Here is a 21,681-nt window from a genome sequence, read left to right as displayed (position 1 = left end):
CGGAGATGTATGCAAGATGTAGATACGGCTTTGACACATGTTAGAGAGGCAGTTCCAGTGCAGTCTATGCCAGTGACATGATGTCACGCTTGCCTCGAGTGTACCTCTTGCAGATTTGTATATGGATATCACACTTTCTCCACATTGGTTACTAGATAGCGATGCAATTTTCCATGTCGCACCGTGTTGTGAGTGGTTTAGCACATTTTCTAGTGGGTGACTTGGTTGTGTGCACTTAGCCAATGGCTCGACATTTGACATAGAAGGTGCAGGAGATGTTTGTTTGTCTTTGCTTGGTGGTGCGTCATACACGCTATGACATGTGTACTATGTTCCTCAACTGAGATAGAGCTTGATCTCAGTGAGATAGTTGGCAGCTTTTGGTTGTCAGGTACTGCTTAGAGAGCAGTCTTTCTAGATACATTGTGGTTCACTAGTGACTGTGATTCACTAGTGATGGCCTGGTATATCCTATGCATGTGTATGAGGTTCGAGACGGCGTAGTCTCAATTTTTTTGCTGGCATGCTTTGAGCGAGAGACGATACTTGGCTCTTTAATCACAGTGATCTCCATCATGCTCAGGAGACAAAGCATTTAGCTATGCAGGACGTGCCAATAGACTCTGTAGAGACAAAGATAAAGCAGCAGTGCTCTAGTGAGACACAGCAGGTGTTGTCATACTTTGTGCAGGCAAAGGTAGAGCAGGTATGCTCCCTTGAGACACAGACAGAGATGACAGGTATGGAGTTCTTTGATATTCTCATATTAGAGGCTGATGAGTTGGTACCAGGACAGACAATTTTGCATATGGGTGAGAGGGATGTAGCTATCTAGTGTTGATTATGATGCATTCATACACGATGGGTAGTCTTGATGATGCAGTGACTGCAGATAGCACAGTGGAGGCAAGTACAGCTAGAGGTTTGTACATAGTTTGTCAGCATTCGGATGTCTCATGTTTGACTTGTTAATGTCGAGGCCTGATCTAGCAGCTGCAGTGGGAGCATTTGTAGTAGGGATTGTCAATCCTGTGATGATTGACACTAGCATGATGCATAGTGGAGTTTTGCAGACCATACAGAGTAGTCTGCGAGATTTACATATAGGCTCTAGCGTGGGTACGCACGCTCGCCTATCACCAGAGCTGATACGACTACATGTAGATTAATAGAGTAAGCCAGTGGGCATAGGTTGAGAGAGTCTCTGACCTAGTTTCTTGTACATACTAGTAGTTTAACTAGTAGGTCACACTTATCGGCACATCGCCTTTAAGTGGGAGTTTGTTGGGATAAAGGTGGTGTATCTCTTACCTCTGTCGGACACATGAGAGATGTCCGACCGCCCATTACTTGTACACACTTTATTCTTTATTAGATATAAGAATAAGGGGCTCTCTCACACATAGTGTTGAGCTGCTCCACCCACATCATGTGTTCTCTCTTTCTCCCCCCCTTCTCACTCTCCGCACATGCACCGCATTCGCGTTGGTCTTGCTTAGCCAAGGAGATCATAAATTTGGTACACGGGGCCTTAGCATGCGCAACTGGGTTAAGAATTCCAAGACCTCCTTGGTCCACTGGTTAAGCGACTGGCTTCCATGTGACCCACTGTCATGGTCGGGAGGTTTTAGTGTTGTTTTTCCATAAGAATCTTTTTAATGGTTTTAAGAATTCTTTCTAGTGACACTTAGCCATCTTAAGAAGTGGGCTCGTGAAGGCAATATAAGGGAGCATGAATGAATTTATCACTCTAATCCGGCTCGAGAATGAGAGAAGAGTATAGTCCCACCTTCTCATTTTTGTTCTGATTTTATCAAGGACCCAATAATTTGTTGGTGACATTTTAATACAATCACTCATAATTGTGAGTCTTGCCAAAATTAAATAAAAAATATTGATGAGATGAAAGAGATGTGCATCTATCACTAAGGTTCAAAGGCTTTTAGGTGCATGTGTCTTTTATCTCATATGGATTTTGTACTATGCACATATAGCATATTTTCTTTACTCAACACTCGAGGAAGAATCAAATTTAAGTTTCAATGGCAAGAAGTGCCTAAACTTGCTATGAGAAATTTGAAAACGTAATTGATTTTGTCTTTCAATTGGCTTTAAGGAAAGTTAACGTTAAATATGATCATGGAAGACCCATAATTGTGATAGTGGATGCCAGCCCTACAAGTCAGATGGACAATTGGGCAAGATGATGAAGGAGCAAAGTGGTAGGCTCATACATAAACCATTGATGATGTGCCATATGTTGTCCCTCACTAGCTCTAAGATGCCCTCCACATCTTTGAATCCCTTACTAAATGGCATACACTTTCCTTCCGTATGTAGCCTCTCGAGGCACATGTGGGAGGTCTATTGGAGTATGGGTTGAGGCCTAATGGGTGAATGGAACTATTGTGGTCTCATGTAGCACAAGGTCCTTGGCACTTTGATCATTGTGTCTTGTCTTGATTACCTTGCCAGCATATATATTGTCTAGAAAGCTATCATGGTTGACTTTGACTTTGATGACCATGATATATATTATGTAGTTTGCATCACGCTTTTCATTGTGAGAATCACCACCATTTTTGAGAATCATGGTTGGTATTTTGTGGATCCCGCACAAATCATTCACCAACTCACCACCGTTTTCTTATTGCACAGCACTATCATCTTGGAATTGGATTTAACTACACACCACCATCATCACTCAAGTCGGGGGTACCAACTCGAGTAAATTCCATAAAAACGGGGAGTATCAGTTGATCCAAGGCGAGGTCCATTTGAGGGGGGACGATCCAGACAGACGACAGTCAAGGCAGGGGACCAACGAGGATTTCTCGCGGTGGTTGTTGGACGAGGATTGCTCGCATTGGCTATTCAGGGTGCAGACACAAATCACATTCAGTTTTTTTTCTAATGTAAGAGTAAGATCATGTTGCAAGACAACGTCAGCGATGGGTTGGCTATGCTATGAGAACCTCTTCAATATGTTCTCTAGCAAGCCACTATTGAATCCATGGTTGGAGGAATCATTGTTGTGATACACAAAGGTGATGCACACACATAAAGGAGTAGAAAGAGATTTCACTAAAAATGAGAAAGCTTTTCTCATGCAATATGTTTGTTTTATAGAGACCTTATGACGGTGTATTACACAAAAAATCTAAGTTCTAAATGCTCGTACTTTTTATGGAGCGTATGTGCTTTGGGGGTGTGTGTGTCCATCCTTGCATGGCACGGTAATTGATTAACAAAATCTCAACTAGGTTATGAATATTAACATTCTAATATTGCAAAATCTCGGCTAGATTATGAGCTTGCCTTGAATAAATCCAATAAAATTTTACAAGTTTTAATGTAAATATCGGCAAATGCTCCAAAATTAACCTCAAAACCAAGAAATTTTCTAAGTGTATTATACCACTATAATTGCTAGGTTGGGCCTCGACACTAGTAGATCGTACATGAGATGCCCAAATGCTGACAAAATCCATGCAAACCTAGTTATCCTAGCCTCCCTTGCGCTATATGCATGCACTACATCATGAAGACTACCCATTGTGTATGGATGTGTCATCGTCAAGAGTGGGATTTCTACATCCCTATCACCCATATCAAAGAGCTCCATGTTCGTCATCTCTATTTGTGTCTCTAGGGAGAAAACCTACTTTATCTCTGCCTGCAAAGACTCTGACAACACATGTTGTGTCTCATTAGAGCGCTATCTCTCTACCTGTATCTATATAGAGTCTACTAGCATGTCCTACATAGTGAAATGCCCTGTCTATTGAGCATAGTGGAGCTCACCCATGAAGGAGACATGCCTCATTTCTCTCTCAACGTATGCGAACAAAAAAACCTAGACTATGTCATCCTGTACCTCAGATACATGCATAGGATATAGCAAGCCACTACGGGCTCCCCTGGAAATCACTAGTAATCCGCAATGCATTTGGAAAGATTGTTCTCTAAGCAGTTTCTAACATCCACGATTTGCAAAATTTCATCTGAGATCAAGCTCTATCTCAGCTGAGGAACATTACACACATGTCGTAGCGTATAGGATGCACCACTCAGCAATGACAAAGAAACATCTCTTGCACCTGCAATGTCAAACACCAAACCATCGGTCAAGTGTAGACAACCAAAGCTCCCATTGGAGAAGGTGCTAAACCAGTCACAATGTGGTGTGATGTGAAAAAGTGCATCTTCATCCAACAACCACCAGGGAGAAGTGTCACCTCTATAAGACATGTAATCAAGAGGAACGCTAAAGGCAAACATGACATCAATGTCACTGGCATATGTAGCCATCACTCTAGCATGTGTCAAACCGTATCTGCATCATGAATAGATCATCGTTGTTGCCTCATAAATCTAAAAAAGTGCCACCTAATATGCCCTGTGTGACCACAATCCCAACATCGCATATATTGACAATTGCAAGACTGTCGTCTCTCACGAGTCATGACTTTCGACTCTAGCCTGTCACACATATCTGCGACCATAAGTGAATGTCAAAGTGGGAGATCGACTTGAATACTACACAATCATGAAAACCATGATCAATTGCCTCAAAACCAATGCTCAGATATGCATAGAACATATCAATCACATCAAAATCGATACTCACATATGCATAAAATAGCTCCTATATCTATAGGCATACAATCTGGGACAAATAGCTCAATCAAGTGTAAAGCAAATAATACACAAGTAATGAGCAAATAAGCTCAAAACATACGCTATAAGAATATTGCCCGCAAAAATTTACAAAAAACATACAAAGCTTGTGACTGCCTGTAATATGTAGCCACATGAGCATATGCAATCCTCACTCTTGCGAGAGTGGATGAAAGATGTTGTTGGGTAGATACACTGCTTGCAATTGCTAACAAAGTGAGAACTATGCCAACAAACAACATGACAACCAAGGATGGAGCTTGACCCATAGGCGCATGGAAACAAATAGATGGGTGTCAATCGCCTACTCAACCTTCTAGAGACAATCACTACCAAGGGAGATCAACTCAAAGCACACTAAGTATGCACAATCCCTACCTTACTTACAACGGCTACTCTCTCCAAAACATGACCTAATGTTGTCAAATTTTCACGAAACTCAAGGAGACCTGCAAACACTTGGTGCAAAAAATATGTATGAAGACAAGCCAAAAATTACAGGTCATCGATTCTCAGTATTTTAAGGCCTAAAGTGTAGCTCAACTTGTTGTGAATGCAATGACATATAGAAATGTTAACCCTCGTGGCTCACGGACACCCTATCGCCTACGACGGACACTGTAACCGTATTATTTATTTAAGTAGAGTCAGGCACCGGGCTTGTCGGTCCAATAGGGAAAGGTAGAGTGATCGCCGATGAGAGGCGCACTCTAACACGAACATGCTAGGGTTAGTTGGCTAAGCATGGGCGCCCAAGTGTGAATGGGGTGAGCTCACATAAAAGCCAATTAAACCTAAAATTGAGTCATTCTCTCATTGTGCAATAGAAGCTGCTCTTGCTCCATCTCCACCTTCTCCTTCACCATCTCCTTGTGTGTGTGCGTGTGAGAGAGAGAGAGAGAGTGTGTGAGAGTGTGTGTGCGATCGAGTGTTGCGGCGGCACGACGGCGGCGAGGCGGTTGAGCGCGGCGTAGCGGCGTCTCCCTCTTCTTCGCGGCGAGGAATCCTCTACGGCAGGAGCATAAGGCGGTGAGTGACACACCATTGCCCTCTTTGAGCTTACTAGTTAAACTAGTTGTGTGCTTGGAGCCGTCTGCGGCTCGTACACGGTGTATCGGCAAGTCCCTTGCTTCGACAGTGCGGCAAGGAGCGCACATTTTTGGCGCCGCTGCCAGGGAATAGCCCTGCACTAAGCCCAAGAGGCACTTTGTGCTTCTTGTATGAGTGGTTTGCAGTAGGAAAGAAGAGGGAGAGGAAGGCGTATTTTTTCTGCAAATTGTTAATTCTGTTTTTCTGTTGCGCACAGCTTGCATTTTCTGTTTTTCTGTTGCGTACATTTAGTATTAGTTAGACAGTTAGCAAAATTCTGTTTTTCTGTTTGCACACAGTTAGCATTAGTCACACAGTTAGCATTTCTTGCGTTTTTTTGCATTTTCTGTGTTTTCACTGCACAGTTCTGTCAAGTTTCAATTTCTGCATTTTCTGTGTTTTCTGTGTTTTCTGGTTTGTGCACAGTTAGGCGCACAGTTAGTTAATTAAGTAGGTTAGTAATTAGGTGAACCACTGATTAGCAGGTCAGTAGGTAGGTGGGACAGTAAATAGTTAGGTGAGGTCAACGCGCACCAAAACGCGTACCAAATAATATCTTACAAAAAAAATAAAAAATACAAAAATAAAAAAAATTGGGAAAAAAAATAAAAAATGTTTTCAAAAAAAAAATCGAAAAATAAAAACGTGAGCGAGGGGGAGGCTAGATTTTTGGAAAAAAAAACGTGAGTTATAAAAACGGACGGGTTGGAAGTTAGATCGGGATCATTTCCCCAAGCCCAAGCCCAGGCCTCAGTCCTCAGTCTTATGATATAGACTAGACTCACTCTTATATATATACCCTACCTCCTCAAGAGGGAATGAGAGCATGTGGGACAAGTCCTCCACTCTCCTCCCTTCTCTTCCCACTTGCACCTTTAGACTTGCTATTTGGAGCATAGTTCCCCAGCTAGGAAAAGACTGTTTCGGGCTTTTCTAGAGCAAAATAGAACCAAACGGTGGGCTGTAAAGCACAGCGTGTCCCTCCTAGCGATACGCTCGTTTCGAGCTATCACACGGCCCATTCCACGACACGCTCTAAAAAATCTAGCAAAAAAACAAACAAAAAACACGCTAAAAACTAGTCACAAGGCCTCCTAGAGCAGCTTTTTGACACCTTAGGGTATCAAAAGCACATGCACTTACGCTCTGGGCGGGTGCTAGAACACGAGCATATTGAGGGTGCCTCTGTTCATACGGACACCCATTACCCATCCACGATAGGCTCTAGACCCTCAGCGGGGACACAAGGTAGCACCACCCAAGACCCTAAAATAGCCGCTAGTGATTCCTCCTCCGACTCAGAAATCATGGAAGCATACCCTACCCAAAACACTGAGAGAGAAGGCCATGCACCTCCCAAAGCTCCACAGCCTAGTACTAGTATGTTTAGCCGTTTCATGGAAACATTAGGTAGAGCTACTCGCTCGGAACCTGATGCAAATGAAGCACACGAAGGGGGTGGGGAAGTGGACTCTCCTTTCACATCGCACGTGGACCCCACACCCCCAAAGAGTGTCCATGTGGATATCCTGCCAACTTCTTACCAAGAAGGCCCTGTTGAGCTGCCTCCTTCAGAAGTTCCCTCTAGAGTACCGTTGGTGACAAGTAAAACCACGGGGAGCAACATTGCTTCTACCTCACAAGAAACCGTTAACACGTCGACTCTAGAAGGATTGTTCATTAATGATCATTGGACATACGACCTCCACACTGAGGTGTTGACGGATCTACACTCTGGCCACGCCTACCATGTAGGATGGATAGAGATTGTACAATCCACCTCTAGTGCCACGAGCATCGAAGATCGACAGAAAATGATCTGTAATGTTATCCATGGCATTATTCAATCAGAAAGGCAAAACCAAGGGGTAAATATACTCTCAACTGGCCCCATGAGATTTCTGGATACGAGCAAGGCTCAACAGCCTACTCTATCACAAATGGAGACTCCTCTAATGAGCCCCATGGACCCATCTTACGTCATTTCACCTGGGGTCTCTATGCAATTTGAGCCTCCGAGCGACAACTTTAGCTTCCCTAACTTGGCTCAACCCTCTATTAAGGAAAACACAGTGCTCACTCCAGGGATAAGCCTGACAGAGAATGTACTGATGACATCTACGGTTAGCGCAGTGCCACTACCTAGTGTCGTAGTACCTAATATGGGGCCTCGACCGTATGTGCCTCTAGCCCCTTATGCACACATGGCCCCCACACCTCCAATTGTACCACTTGTTTATGCTCCTCGAGTGCCGCTCCCTAGCCCTTATCCGAGTGGACCTATGCCCGGTTATGTTCCATATCCTGCATCATCCACACATATGCCAAGATCGGTACCCGTCCCTCTCCCACATATGATTCCAAGAGTACCTCCACCGGCCCTGCCTCCTCACATAGGTGACTTGGCAGCGTTTGCTCAAACCATAGGTCGATCTATCGCGGAAAATATGCGTCATGCATCTGATAGAGAGCCTAGAAGTAAGGCAGTACAAATTGCCAAACTCACGCAAAAATTCAATGGGGACGAAGATGCTAGAAAACACATTGAAGTGTTTGAACAAGTATGTGATTCCTTAGGGGAACGCAACGAACTACATAAGTGCAATGCCTTAAGCTTGACATTAAGTGGGAAGGCTGGAGATTGGTATAGAACCCTAAGGGTGGACGAGAAAACAATCTACCCTACCCTTCGAAGGTTGTTTCTAAAGGAGTACATACGAGAAGGTGTGCTTTGGGGTGTAGCATCTCAGCTACAGAAGGCCGAACGTAAGGAAGGAGAGTCAGTAAGGGACTTCATTAGTCGTCTAAAGCACTTAAACTCTCGCTGCCCTGTAAATGAGCGCTTCAACAATAACCAACTGCTTGATCGATTCATTCGAGGGTTGAGGAATGAAGGAATCTATAATGGACTAGTGATTAGAGGTATCACAACCTGGGAAGATGTCACTGCCAATGCAATCCAATTAGAGGACAACTTGATGATAGCAGGCATGAGGGTGTCTACTGACACGAGATCCACTAGCTCACAAGCCATTGAGTATGAACCCATGACTGCAAAGCCCATTGCCAATGAGCCAAAGGTATTTGAGACATTCTTGACAGACCTCACCAAGGCAATCCAAGAGTCTCTTAAGGATAATCGACCCCCTCAAAATAGTCACATGTATCCAAGAAGGGAGCAACAATGGTGTTCCATTTGCTTAGGTCCACATAGCACTAGTGAGTGCCCTACGTTTAGAGTAAAATTTAATGGAACTTGCAACGCATGTGGTAGGTATGGTCACCAAGCTAAGGATTGTTTAATGATCAAACGTATGATGGCAAATAGACAACCTGTAGCCTGGACGGATGCACCTCGAGCTCCTGTATTGATGCCTGCTCCACCTGTTGAGCAACTACCGCAACACATGGTCCCTAGATCTCAAAATGTTGTACAAGCTACACCGCTACCACCTCCTGTGCTAGGACCGCAGCCCCCGCATCCAAGAGTCGCCCCTATGAACCAAGTGGGTTGCGAGCCATCAAATGCTTATGCAGATGGCTGTGAGGAGGAAATAGACACTAGTATTGCCTACGGACTTGATACATTGGAAGAGTGTCCTATATACTACATGGAAGATTGTTGGGGGCAAGTCAAGCCAGTTTATCAAGCTGCTGCTCTCGCATCCAGAGGTCAAAATATCAACACCCAGGCTAGGAGGCCACCTCTTCAATGCTACGACTGTGGTGGACCACATCGGGCAGCGGAGTGCCCTATTAGGCTGCAAAAGAATGCTGCACAGATGCAAATGAATCAAGGAAGCACGTCTGCAATGCCAATACTCACATGTAATCATTGTGGCATAGATCACTTGATTGCCCAATGCCCCTATAACCCAAATGTGCCTAAAATCACACCCCTAAATTTGGTCGAAATTGCTAGTGTGACATCGCCAATACCACCCGTCGCACCCGCTTATGCGATTACACGGTTCATGCTTCAAGGGCCAGGCCATATCCTCGAAGAGAGAGATATCGCGTCAGTTATCCAAGCAAAGAAAAAGAAGACACGAAGGAAGAGGTCGCAGAATACGGGAAATTCAAAGCCAAGTTCCAAAACAAACATAGGAACAGGAGATGACCCCGTGTATATGAATGACCTCGAGGATGATTCAGATTCAATCGAGACAATGGAGACTAGAACCAATACCACAAAGGGAAAGACCAACAAAGAAAACCGTAACATGGAACCAAATGAAAACCGAATAAGAGAAAACCATAAAGAGCCTCTGAAAACACCACAAGTGTTTCCAAATCCAATCCAAGACCCCCAAGATAAACCGCAGGGGCAAAAAGGGAAGAATCGTAAAAAGAAGATTGGGACGTACCCAAACCCAGTAGACGAGATTGAGCAGGTGAAACATCTAAGAGGTTTAGTGGAGGAGACTCAAAGGAAACTAGAACCAGAACCCATGCATGTCAAAATTCATGACACAGTGTTTCCCACTCAAGTTCATCCACCCCACATGAACCATAGACCGTTAGCCATATCTAGTATCATCCAAGAAGCGAGTGAGGACGGGACGTCAGAAAGTGAGCATACACCTTTCTTGTTGGAAAGGATGTTTAACGAAGGAATACCTTATCCCATTGAGGAATATGAGATTCCATCCTCACCAGTTCCTAGTCAAGGACCTACACCCTGCAAAATGCCAATGAATGTTGCCAAACTAGTGGACTTCATGTCTTCTGAGGTCCGAACCACGATCATAGCAAAGCTGTATGGAGATCCTGAGTTATTCCTTGCACTTCGAGCATTCCTTAACGGAGAGCTACGAACGGGATTACCGTAGTTTGCGCAACCAAATAGGCCTGACTCGATTATGATTGATGAGGAAAATCATGTGCAATCACTTGACTTAGATGGACACGAGTCTGTGATCGAGGTACCCATTAACGAATTAGGGCAGTATTTTGAAGGCGACGAGTCTAATGCGACCCTACCCATCACTACCAAGGGATTAACTATAAAGGGAATTCTTGATGGTGGTGCGGGAGTTAGCATCGTTACAAAATATTGTTGGGAATCCATGGGAAAACCCCGCCTCAGTGTTACTAACATTGTGGTAAATATGGCAAATGGTACCATAGCCAAACCTATGGGGATGCTCAAGGATCTTAAGATCAAAGTTCTAGGACACAAGGTACGACATACGTTCATTGTAATGGATTTCTCTAAACACCTTATGTCATATGAAATGATTTTAGGACGACCATTCATGAGGGAAGCACAAATGGTTCATGATTGGTCTAAAAATCATGTCTATTTGCAATTCCAAGACTCTGTCCTTAGAGTGGATTTGGTGACTGGTAAGGTACACCCCTTAGGGAGTAAAACCATTATTGATCATCGCTCTGACACCACAGTTCACTCGGCCCCACTACAATATTGTTACACTTGTAAGAAGGATACAGACATTGGCCAAGATTCTCCTTACATGGATGTGTTACCGGGTATGACGGAATCAGACAACGTAGACTGGGTACACCTAGCTGCAACCATAGATACCTGGGGAAATAGAGGAACCACTTGGGTCACACCAGAGGGGGAAGAGGTACCACAAATTGCACCTCTGAACATGATAAGAGCCATACATGCATCTTCTAAGGACAAGGCAATTGTGGACCACTCTGACAGCGACACCGATAGCTCAATAGAAGACTTTGACCAACACGACTTGGACACTGACTCCCAGAGTGAAACGGATTCTGAATCTCATGAATTAGAGAGTGGAGCAAGTTCAGAGTCAAAACATTCGGAAGGACCGAGCACATCAACCGATGATAGCTCCCCCGAGAGTGAAGAGGACACCAACGAGGACTCCTTTAGTGAGCCAGATCTAAATGCAAATCAAAAGCAGGTCTCAAATAAGAAAAAGAAAAACCTTAAGAGGCGTCGATATCGAGCCAATGTACGTGCTAGGATAAAAAAGAAGAGATCCTCAGCAGAATGGCTCAGTTATATAGGAGCATGTGATGCTCATCGAAAATTGGTAGACAATTGGGGTGAATATCTCCAAAATGTTATGTGGTGTAGACCACGACCCCATGACATAGCCCAATTAGAGATCATAGACAAGCCAAAGTTGAGCCGCACTGCAAGGAGGCGTCAAAACCAAGAGTTAGCTCGACAACACAAGAAAGCAGAAATGGAAGCACAAACCAAAGCACAACCAGAATCCACAGACTTGCATCCTGCACCAGAACATTTCAAATCTTACACCACAGGGGAAGCAAAGGTTGTGTACACAAAAGCCCAAAGAATACCTATCGATGGGAATAATGGAATCTATGATGGTCCGGCAATAGTTAAAGAAATAGAATTAGCTGACCCCGGTGAAGAATCAAAACCTGTTTTTATTGCCCAAGACCTCACAGAAGTTGAAGAGGCGGTCCTCAAAGAGCTTCTCAAGGAATTCAAGGACGTATTCGCTTGGACATACCATGATATGAAAGGTGTTCCACCTTCTGTGGTCCAACATACAATCCCTATGATTAGCACTGCGAAGCCCGTACAACAAAGACCCTACCCGATGAATCCTAAGTACGCAAAGATCATTCAAGAAGAACTAGAAAAGCTTATCAAATGTGGGTTCATATATCCTATTGAACACTCTGAATGGGTGTCTCCAATAGTTATCGTGCCAAAAAAGAATGGGAAACTCAGGGTGTGCGTGGACCTCAAAAAAGTTAATGCAACTACTAGAAGAGACCATTACCCCCTACCATATTCCGAACATGTACTCGAAAGAGTTGCAGGCAAGGAATCTTATAGCTTTCTAGATGGATACTCAAGCTACAACCAAATCACGATAGCGCTAGAGGACCAAGCTAAAACTGCCTTCATCACAGAATTTGGCGTGTTTGCATTTCGTGTGATGGCTTTTGGCTTAACAAATGCCCCTGCTACATTCCAACGATTAATAAACACTGCTTTTAAAGAATATTTGAGAGAGTTTTGTGAAGCTTTCTTAGACGACCTTTGTGTTTACTCTTCTTGGAAAGAACATCTATCATGTTTGCAGAAGGTGTTTGAAAAGTGTAGGTTATATCGTATCTCATTGAACCCGTTCAAATGCCAATTTTGGGTCAAGCATGGAGTTATTTTAGGGCATATAGTATCCAAGAATGGTATCTTAACCGATGAGAGCAAAATTAAAGTGATCCTAGAGTTACCACCACCAACCAATTACAAGGGAGTTCAAAGGTTCATGGGACACGTGGGTTATTATCGACGGTTTATTTTATTTTTCGCTGAGATAGCACGTCCTTTGTACAAGCTTCTCATTGAATTTAAATGGACTGAAGAGTGTGACCAGGCCTATGAACAATTGAATAAAACACTAGCAAGTGCTCCGATTTTAAGGACACCTAACTGGGATGTCATTTTCCATGTGCATATTGATGCATCAAACTTTGCTATTGGGTGTGTTCTCACTCAACCAGGAGAACATAAATTGGACTATCCCATTAGCTTTGCAAGCCGTCAATTGAACGATGCTGAAAGGAACTACACCACTACAGAGCGAGAAGGTTTGGCAATGGTTTATGCAGTAAAGAAATTTCGCTACTACCTTCTGGCAAACAAGTTTGTATTTTATGTGGACCATCAAGCGTTGCTGTATCTAGTAAACAAGCCATGCTCCACAGGAAGAATCACACGATGCTTGTTAATTCTTCTGGAGTTTGATTTCACGATTGTAGTGAGACCCGATAAAAGGCACGTCATGGCTGATCATTTGTCTCGCATAACCAATGGTGAAGCCCCTACAGGAGTTGATGATGAATTACCCGATACTTCCCTATTCATAGTTGAGACTATGCCTGAATGGAGTGAGAACATTGTTAACTTTTTAGTTAATGGTTTTCCACCCAAGGAACTTTGTAAGGATATCGCTAGTAAAAGAATGTGAACCATATTGTTTGATTGCCGGAACTCTGTATAGATTAGGCAAGGATGATATTCTTAGGCGTTGTGCCCGCGAGGATGAATATTTGTATATCTTGCAAGAAGCACATATGGGCATAGCAGGAGGACATTTTTCAGGAGACCTGGCTGCTAGAAAGGTGTTGCAATCAGGCTATTGGTGGCCAACTTTATTTAAGGATGCATCACTTTTTACAAAAGGGTGTGATGAGTGCCAACGTTACAAGACCACACAGCGCAAAGACAGAATGCCCTTACATCCTATTAAAGTAACCCAACCATTTGAAAAATGGGGCTTAGACTTTGTAGGTCCAATTAGTCCCCCAGCTCGCAACACTCAATCTCGATATATTCTAGTTGCTACGGACTATGTAACAAAGTGGGCTGAAGCTAAGGCTTCACAAAAAGCTGACGCGAGGACAACAGCTAAGTTTCTTTTTGAGAACATTATCACAAGATTTGGTTGCCCTTTTGAAATTGTTAGTGATAATGGTACCCATTTTATAAATGAGGTAATAAGAGAGCTTACCACGACCTTTATGATATCCCACCATAAGTCTACACCTTATTACCCGCAAGCTAATGGACAAGCCGAGAGCACCAACAAGACTCTAATCTCTATTTTAACCAAGACGGTAGAAGCTCATCGCACTGATTGGGATTTGAAGTTGACATCTGCTCTATGGGCTTATCGTACTGCTTATAAAGTGGCTATTAATTGTACGCCATTCAAAATGGTATACAGCCAAGAAGCGGTTATGCCTTGGGAGTTTGTCATTCCTAGTCTTAGGGTAGCTTCGCAAGAAGGATGGAATGGTAACCCCTTAACCGAGCGTTTGTATATCTTAGAAAAACTAGACGAAGAGAGACAGTTGGCTGTGCAAAATGCTCTGGTGGAAAAGGATAGGAGAAAGAAGTGGTTTGATCGCCATGTGAAGGACAAGGACATCAAAGTTGGTGATAAAATCCTTATGTATGGAGTACGTAAAGAGAAGAAAAAGTTGAAATATGCTGGTAAAGGACCATATAGAGTATGTGAAATTACCCCACAAGGTACCCTTCGTGTGGAAACTCTTGATGGAGTTGAAACCATTGGATTCCTCAATGGGAGTAAATTCAAAAGATATTATGATCCTTTAAGCCAAGAAGAACTACGGGCCATTCATCAAAAGAAGGCCGCCAAAGCACAAACCGAGTTAAACAAGATACAAGCTCAAGCTAAGGCTAAGGAGCGACAACAACGTATAAGACAAAAACAAGAGGCTAACCTTAGAGTCACAAATGCATTCCACGTGGAAATCGAAGAGGATGGGTTGGACTCTGACACACCTCTACGATACCTTATTGAGTTAAATAGTGCCTATGGAAAAGTGCTATATAACGCTTTATTGGACACGGGTGCTAAATATAATCTGCTATCCTATGGGGTGTGGTGTCAGTTAGGGAAGCCACCTCTATCTGAGAGTATTATCCAAGTCAAGGGTGTCAACAAGAAAAAAACTACGATTTTTGGAATCTGGCACACTTCTGTCAGTTATGACAATGGAATTGTAGCTCAAGACTTTTTGGTCATGCCTACTGTAACTATGGAGGGTAATATAAACCTAGGCCGCACGTGGATGATAGCCACCAAATGCACTATTGATTGGGGGACTGGGGGTGTTACAACACAAAAACCAACTCTTAGCCCTACCACTCAAGCCTACCCAGTGAATTAGAATGGCTGATACGTCTATGGCTAACTAGTGATCCCTACCCAATAGCGAATGTGTCTCCAATGGCACATGCTTATTCTTTTGCACAAGATGAGTATCCACGCATCGCGAGGTTCTTGATTAGCATGCTTGCACAAGAGGATGATGAAGAGGAACTAACAGAGACCGAGGAAGACTATGGCCTCACGGACAACAGTTTTATTTATCTAGATGATGAGGATAGAGGCCTAGCCTTAGGGTGGCCACCCGGTTTATATAATATCCTCTTTCCTTGATTCTAAAAGGGGTGACAGATAGGTACGTTAGGGGTCTAGATTGTGTTTTGAGTTTGTTTTTTAGGAGTTTTAATTTTTCACACTGACATGCCTCCTAGAGGTATAGTGCCTGTTTTTGGATGTGTTAGGTAGGACATATATGGATCTCCATCCACATGGCTGAGGACATCTACTTCAACGAAATGAGCCACTCCATACCTCCAGGTGTACTACTTTCCATGATTCATGTTGGTGGATATGTGTAATTGCTAATAATGATTTTTCATTCTTTGTTTGAGTGCAATAGTTATGATTGTTATCTGCCATTATAGATGTATAAATTTGTCTTTGCTTAAGTTGATTGAACTCCAATTTAATCTTATGGATGAGCCTGGAGATTAGGAGACCGTGACTTTAGGTTAACTCATTTACTTGACCACTAGGCCTAGCTAATAAAATTATCCGAGTATTTGAGACCTTAGGAATGTTTTAGGCAGAGAAAGGCTTGCTCACTCAAACAACAAAAAACACTAGTGCGAATACCAAGGAAATGGAAGCAAAAAAAAAAAAACATAAGTGCCACAAATGAAAAATCTTACGCTGGAAGAGAAATCCTGGCTTGAATTGGTACTTCACTCACATGTATTGTCTATGGTACTAGAGCCCTAGAGGTTCCCAGTGTGGGCGCTTTTCCTTGAGAAGCAAAAAACCCCGGACATACAAAATAAGCACACACGTCACATGATTGTGACCCAAAGTAAAAAAGTATTAAAAAAAAATTAAAAAAATTAAAAGACTTCCATTGAGCTTACAGTTAACATTTCAAGCTTTTGTTTGCAGTTGTGAGAGCGAGTTGGCTAATCAAAGCTGAAAAGCATAATTAGGGAATCTTGCATTTAGATAATATTCTTAGCTTAGCTAGTACTAGAGTAGTTGTTTTAACCTTAGTCATAGCTAACTAATTGATAGACTCACCCATAAGCACAAAACTCTTGATTAATTAATTTACTCAAAGTGCAATTTATTTGTCCTTAATGGCAGTCTAACATTTCATAAATCTTGCATTTACTCATTTCCACATGTACTTTACATTCCCCTCATGATTTATGGCAATATAATTCCGCTTGCTAAAACAGTGACTTTGCCTTGCAAATTCAAATCTAGATGCTCTACAACATGGACATACCAAGCTTCAACTCAATAGCTTCCGAGGACGGAATCTACATCAGGAAGGGGGACAATGTTAACCCTCGTGGCTCACGGACACCCTATCGCCTACGACGGACACTGTAACCGTATTATTTATTTAAGTAGAGTCAGGCACCGGGCTTGTCGGTCCAATAGGGAAAGGTAGAGTGATCGCCGATGAGAGGCGCACTCTAACACGAACATGCTAGGGTTAGTTGGCTAAGCATGGGCACCCAAGTGTGAATGGGGTGAGCTCACATAAAAGCCAATTAAACCTAAAATTGAGTCATTCTCTCATTGTGCAATAGAAGTTGCTCTTGCTCCATCTCCACCTTCTCCTTCACCATCTCCTTGTGTGTGTGCGTGTGAGAGAGAGAGAGAGAGAGTGTGTGAGAGTGTGTGTGCGATCGAGTGTTGCGGCGGCACGACGGCGGCGAGGCGGTTGAGCGCGGCGTAGCGGCGTCTCCCTCTTCTTCGCGGCGAGGAATCCTCTACGGCAGGAGCATAAGGCGGTGAGTGACACATCATTGCCCTCTTTGAGCTTACTAGTTAAACTAGTTGTGTGCTTGGAGCCGTCTGCGGCTCGTACACGGTGTATCGGCAAGTCCCTTGCTTCGACAGTGCAATGTGGTAATCATGCTTTGTTGTATGCGGATGATGTAGTGCTTCTAGCACACATTTTAGAGGATGCACAAAAGCTTATGGTTGTTGTTGTTGAGAAATTTTGACTTCATAATGGGTTGATTGTGAATGAATCAAAAACAAAGGTTATGCTTGTGAAAACCAACCATAAGGAAAAGCCATGCATTGTGTACAACAATGAGACACTTGAAGTTGTTGTGAGCTTTAACACTAGTTCTGTAATCGGACACTCAAATGTTTAGAGACACTAAAGTGTCCTGTTTTTCTAGCAACTTGTCATAATTATTTGGTGAATCTAGAAAAACAATTCATAGGTCACATTCATATCTTAGATCAGCTATGAGGTGAAGAACATAGTCAAATTTTACTTTTTGCCAAAATTAGTACCAAATTAAGATTATAATGATAAGTTTTAAGATGAAAAATCATAGAAATTTAGTGCAATTTTGATAAAATTTTCATAAATTGAATATACCTTCTCATCAAAATAAGATTTTGCATAGATTTCAAGGTGTATGGATAGAAAAAAACTTATTATAGCAAGAAATTGAGCTTCATAACCTAGTTATGAGACTAGATTTTTGTTATAATCAAAACACAAAAATCTTTAAAATGCTGACAGAGAGGAGAATTTTGGTCTTTCAGGGCCTCTTTCATTAACATGATGAGGTTATGGGAAAAAATAGTTTGAGAATGTCCAAAAGAATTTTCTTACAAACTTTCTCCAAGTTAAGACAAAAACACCATATATACTCCTACATCTTGAGTCGCAATCCCTTCCAATTGAGGTATGGGCATGGAAAGGGTTGTGGAGTAGATGATAAAGATGTGTCAAAACCTCTGACATTGACTTCCTACAATCGCATGGGAAGCAAGCAAAAAAGTTCAAAAGATGCATAAAAGCAACATCTTAATCACACCATGAATGCAAGACATAAGAAGTGGTTTGGGAGATGGGATGCATTACACTTGCTACATGATGTCTCAAAAGACTCCCAAGTGAATGAAGCTTTTCTACAACACCAATGTATTATGGATTGGGAGGAATTCGGTGGGTCATGCTGTATACATTACACCACCCATATTGTTCCTAGCTACAAAACCATGTTCTTTGCTGAAAGAGGTAACCGTACTCACCCTTATATGCTTGAGCCAATCCCCTTGTTAGCAATATGCACTATCATAGCCATCCGTCTTAGCTCCCATTGTCTTTGATGTGAGACGGGGCATTGGGGCAATAGAGAAGAGTCAAATCAATTGTGAACATTATGTGCACTACAAGTTTGAGAATCTGAGTACCGCACACTACTAGAGTGCTCAGCTTTTGGTCACATCCAAACTTGCTTCCTTCACGTTTTTAGGCACCACTTAGACCTACACAAGCTCTCCATTGTGACTCTCATCACCACAATTTTGGGGCATTGAGAATCACTCATTAGCCACATACATCCTACATCACATATAACTTTGGTCCCATAGGTCATATTTGACCTCTAAGGACAATAATAAAATCTCTCTCTCTCTCTCTCTCTCTCTCTCTCTCTCTCTCTCTCTCTCTCTCTCTCTCTCACACACACACACACACACACACACACACACACTCACATACACGTGCACACCCTCGCACACATGCACGCACACACACACACATAAAGCAAGTGGATGTTTAGCGAGAGGGGGGGGGGGGGGGGGGGGGGGGGGGGGGGGGGCAGCACACAATGAAGTGAATATCTTTAGTTTGGAGTTGAGAGCATGCCATGACTAGATCTATAGTCAAGCTACCACTCACAACAAAAGCAAAGCAACTATCAAATATTGGAGTAGGTTTTGCTACAAACTTGCATTCTATGGGACCAAACAAGAACCTTGAAACATCCCTAGCCCCTTCCTTTTGCCAATATTGTTGTAGGGCCATGGATCTGCCTCGATACCCAAATCAAAATATTCCTTTACAAACCCTGGGAATATCTCGACTTGGACATGTCCCCTCATAAAATGCTCAAGAAAGGTTAACTCAGGCACTTTCTAAGCAGTCATCAAGGGTGCCATGCTAGTCGTCTATTGGGTCACCATGCCCAATGACAATGAACCATATATGCATGCACAAGACATTGGTTTTTTCAGTGGTCTTCATAGCCTTCAAACCAAGAGATTCAAACCAAGAGATGAAGTCATTGTGCATGTGTTACATGCGGCATCACTAGCCGCAAAGTTTTGTCCCTCGGGGTTACTTACCCTAACCCTCCTCCAAAGTCTCTTTGCAACGACTTCCTTGCTGAGGGAAGCTTGGTAGTATGTAGATAAACGCTCCAACAGCAGAATGACCCCTATATCTAGATATAAAGATATAACACATCCAAGTAAGAGATCAAGTAGATGCTTCCTCTTTCCTTCAAGGTGTGTAATCTCATTGATTTACAAGTATGTCCTCATAGCATTAATGTGTGGAGCTTGTCATTACCTGTATTTTGTATTAAAACATATGTGCAATTTGTTCTAATAAAATTGATGCATGTATGACTCCCTAAGTTGGTGTGAGAGGCTCCACTCCTTCCCTCTTAACCAAGCTTGGCTATGGTCTCCTTGTGCTCTCTCTCTCTCTCTCTCTCTCTCTCTCTCTCTCTCTCTCTCTCTCTCTCTCTCTCTCTCTCTCTCTCTCTCTCTCTCTCTCTCTCTCTCTCTCTCTCTCTCTCTCTCTCTCTCTCTCTCTCTCTCTCTCTCTCTCTCTCTCTCTTCCTTCGCGTGCCCAAAAGACTACATTCAATGGCATACCCTCCACTTTCCCACCCAACCATTTATCCCTTCTGAGAACCTTCTCGCCCCATACACACATGTCCGGTCCTCACTTGGAATAACATCGAGCTAGCTGCCTGATCCACAGGCTTCTAGACCAGCCTCTCTAGCCCTCATAATTGCAAATGTTGCCATTGTCTAACATTCTCGCCCCCTTCAACAAGGTCATTGTCCTCATTGAGCAATGTAGGGAAGTGTTGAAGAAAAAAATCCGCTTGCTCCCAAGTAGCAATATTAACTGGAAGACCTCTTTAGGCAACTAGAATTCTTGAAGGATACGACTTCTCAAACATTTCTTCTCCTATCAAGTATCTTGCTTGGACTACGGTCATACTCTATTGTTTCTTGTAAAAGAACAATTTCATCAATGACATTATCAAAGGACCACAGTATCTTGGTGAAAGCTTGTGATATCTAATGGTTGACAAAAAAAGTAGACTTTGAAGGAATTTGGAGTAATACTTGTTCTCTTTCAAATTTCCTAAAAAAGGATCTCTTCTAATCTGTGTAACGTTTACCCTTATCAGCTGCTTGTTGAATCATTTTCTTGGCTAAAGTTAGCATGTTTTGCATCTTGGCAAGAAAACTAGCCTGAGAACCCAAAATTCTTGAAGGTAAATGGGTCATGCCATAACTCATTTCAAATGGTCTGAATCCCGTAGCTCAATGTGGATGATTATTTTAAGCAAATTCCATCAAGGAAGATATGTTTCCCAATATATCTGTCTATCAAATAAATAGGCTCTTAACATATCGTCTAAAATTTTATTCACCCTAGTGATATAATCATTTGACTCACTACTCATATTTCAAGTGGCATTCAATTTAGCAAACACTTGTTGCCAAAAATATCCTGTAAAATTTTGATCTTTTTCAACAATTAAGGACTGCGGTAACCCATGAAGTCTGAAAATATTTTGAATAAGAAAATTGATGACTTGTGGAGTGTCCACATTCACTACTATATGAATAAAATGAGCCATCTTGCTCAAACAATCAACCGCTATTGAAATCTAGCCCTTGGATCTTTGAGTTCTTGGTAGTGCCACCATGAAATCTATAGAAATACTTTGTCAATTATATTCTGAAATCTCTAATGGTTGTACCAACCCAGGTGCTTAACACTTTTTTATTTGTTAACTTGACATTACAAACATTTTGTGATACATTTTTGGAATTCTCACTCGAGATTAAGCCAGCAAAATGTTTGCTTTACTAATTGTAAAGTTTTTCCTATGACAGAATGACCCACAGAAGTACTACCATGGCAATCATGCAAAACTTTTGCTCTTACTTCTCGTGTACAAGGAACATAAATCTTCCCTTTTCGTAAGAACATGGCAAGCTTTGGAGA

General features: G+C 42.5%; 1 pseudogene; it reads left to right on the top strand.

Annotated features, from left to right (window-relative positions):
* The first annotated feature begins 861 nt into the window (after window positions 1–861).
* On the top strand, window positions 862–19,838 carry LOC147456579 (uncharacterized; annotated as a pseudogene).
* The last annotated feature ends 1,843 nt before the right edge of the window (window positions 19,839–21,681 follow it).

Source organism: Adiantum capillus-veneris, chromosome 6, assembly GCF_014529385.1.
Source record: "Adiantum capillus-veneris isolate H3 chromosome 6, ASM1452938v2, whole genome shotgun sequence".
NCBI classification, from domain to species: domain Eukaryota; kingdom Viridiplantae; phylum Streptophyta; class Polypodiopsida; order Polypodiales; family Pteridaceae; genus Adiantum; species Adiantum capillus-veneris.
The sequence above is the reverse complement of the archived record's forward strand: the minus strand, read 5'-3'. Positions and strand labels throughout refer to the sequence as shown.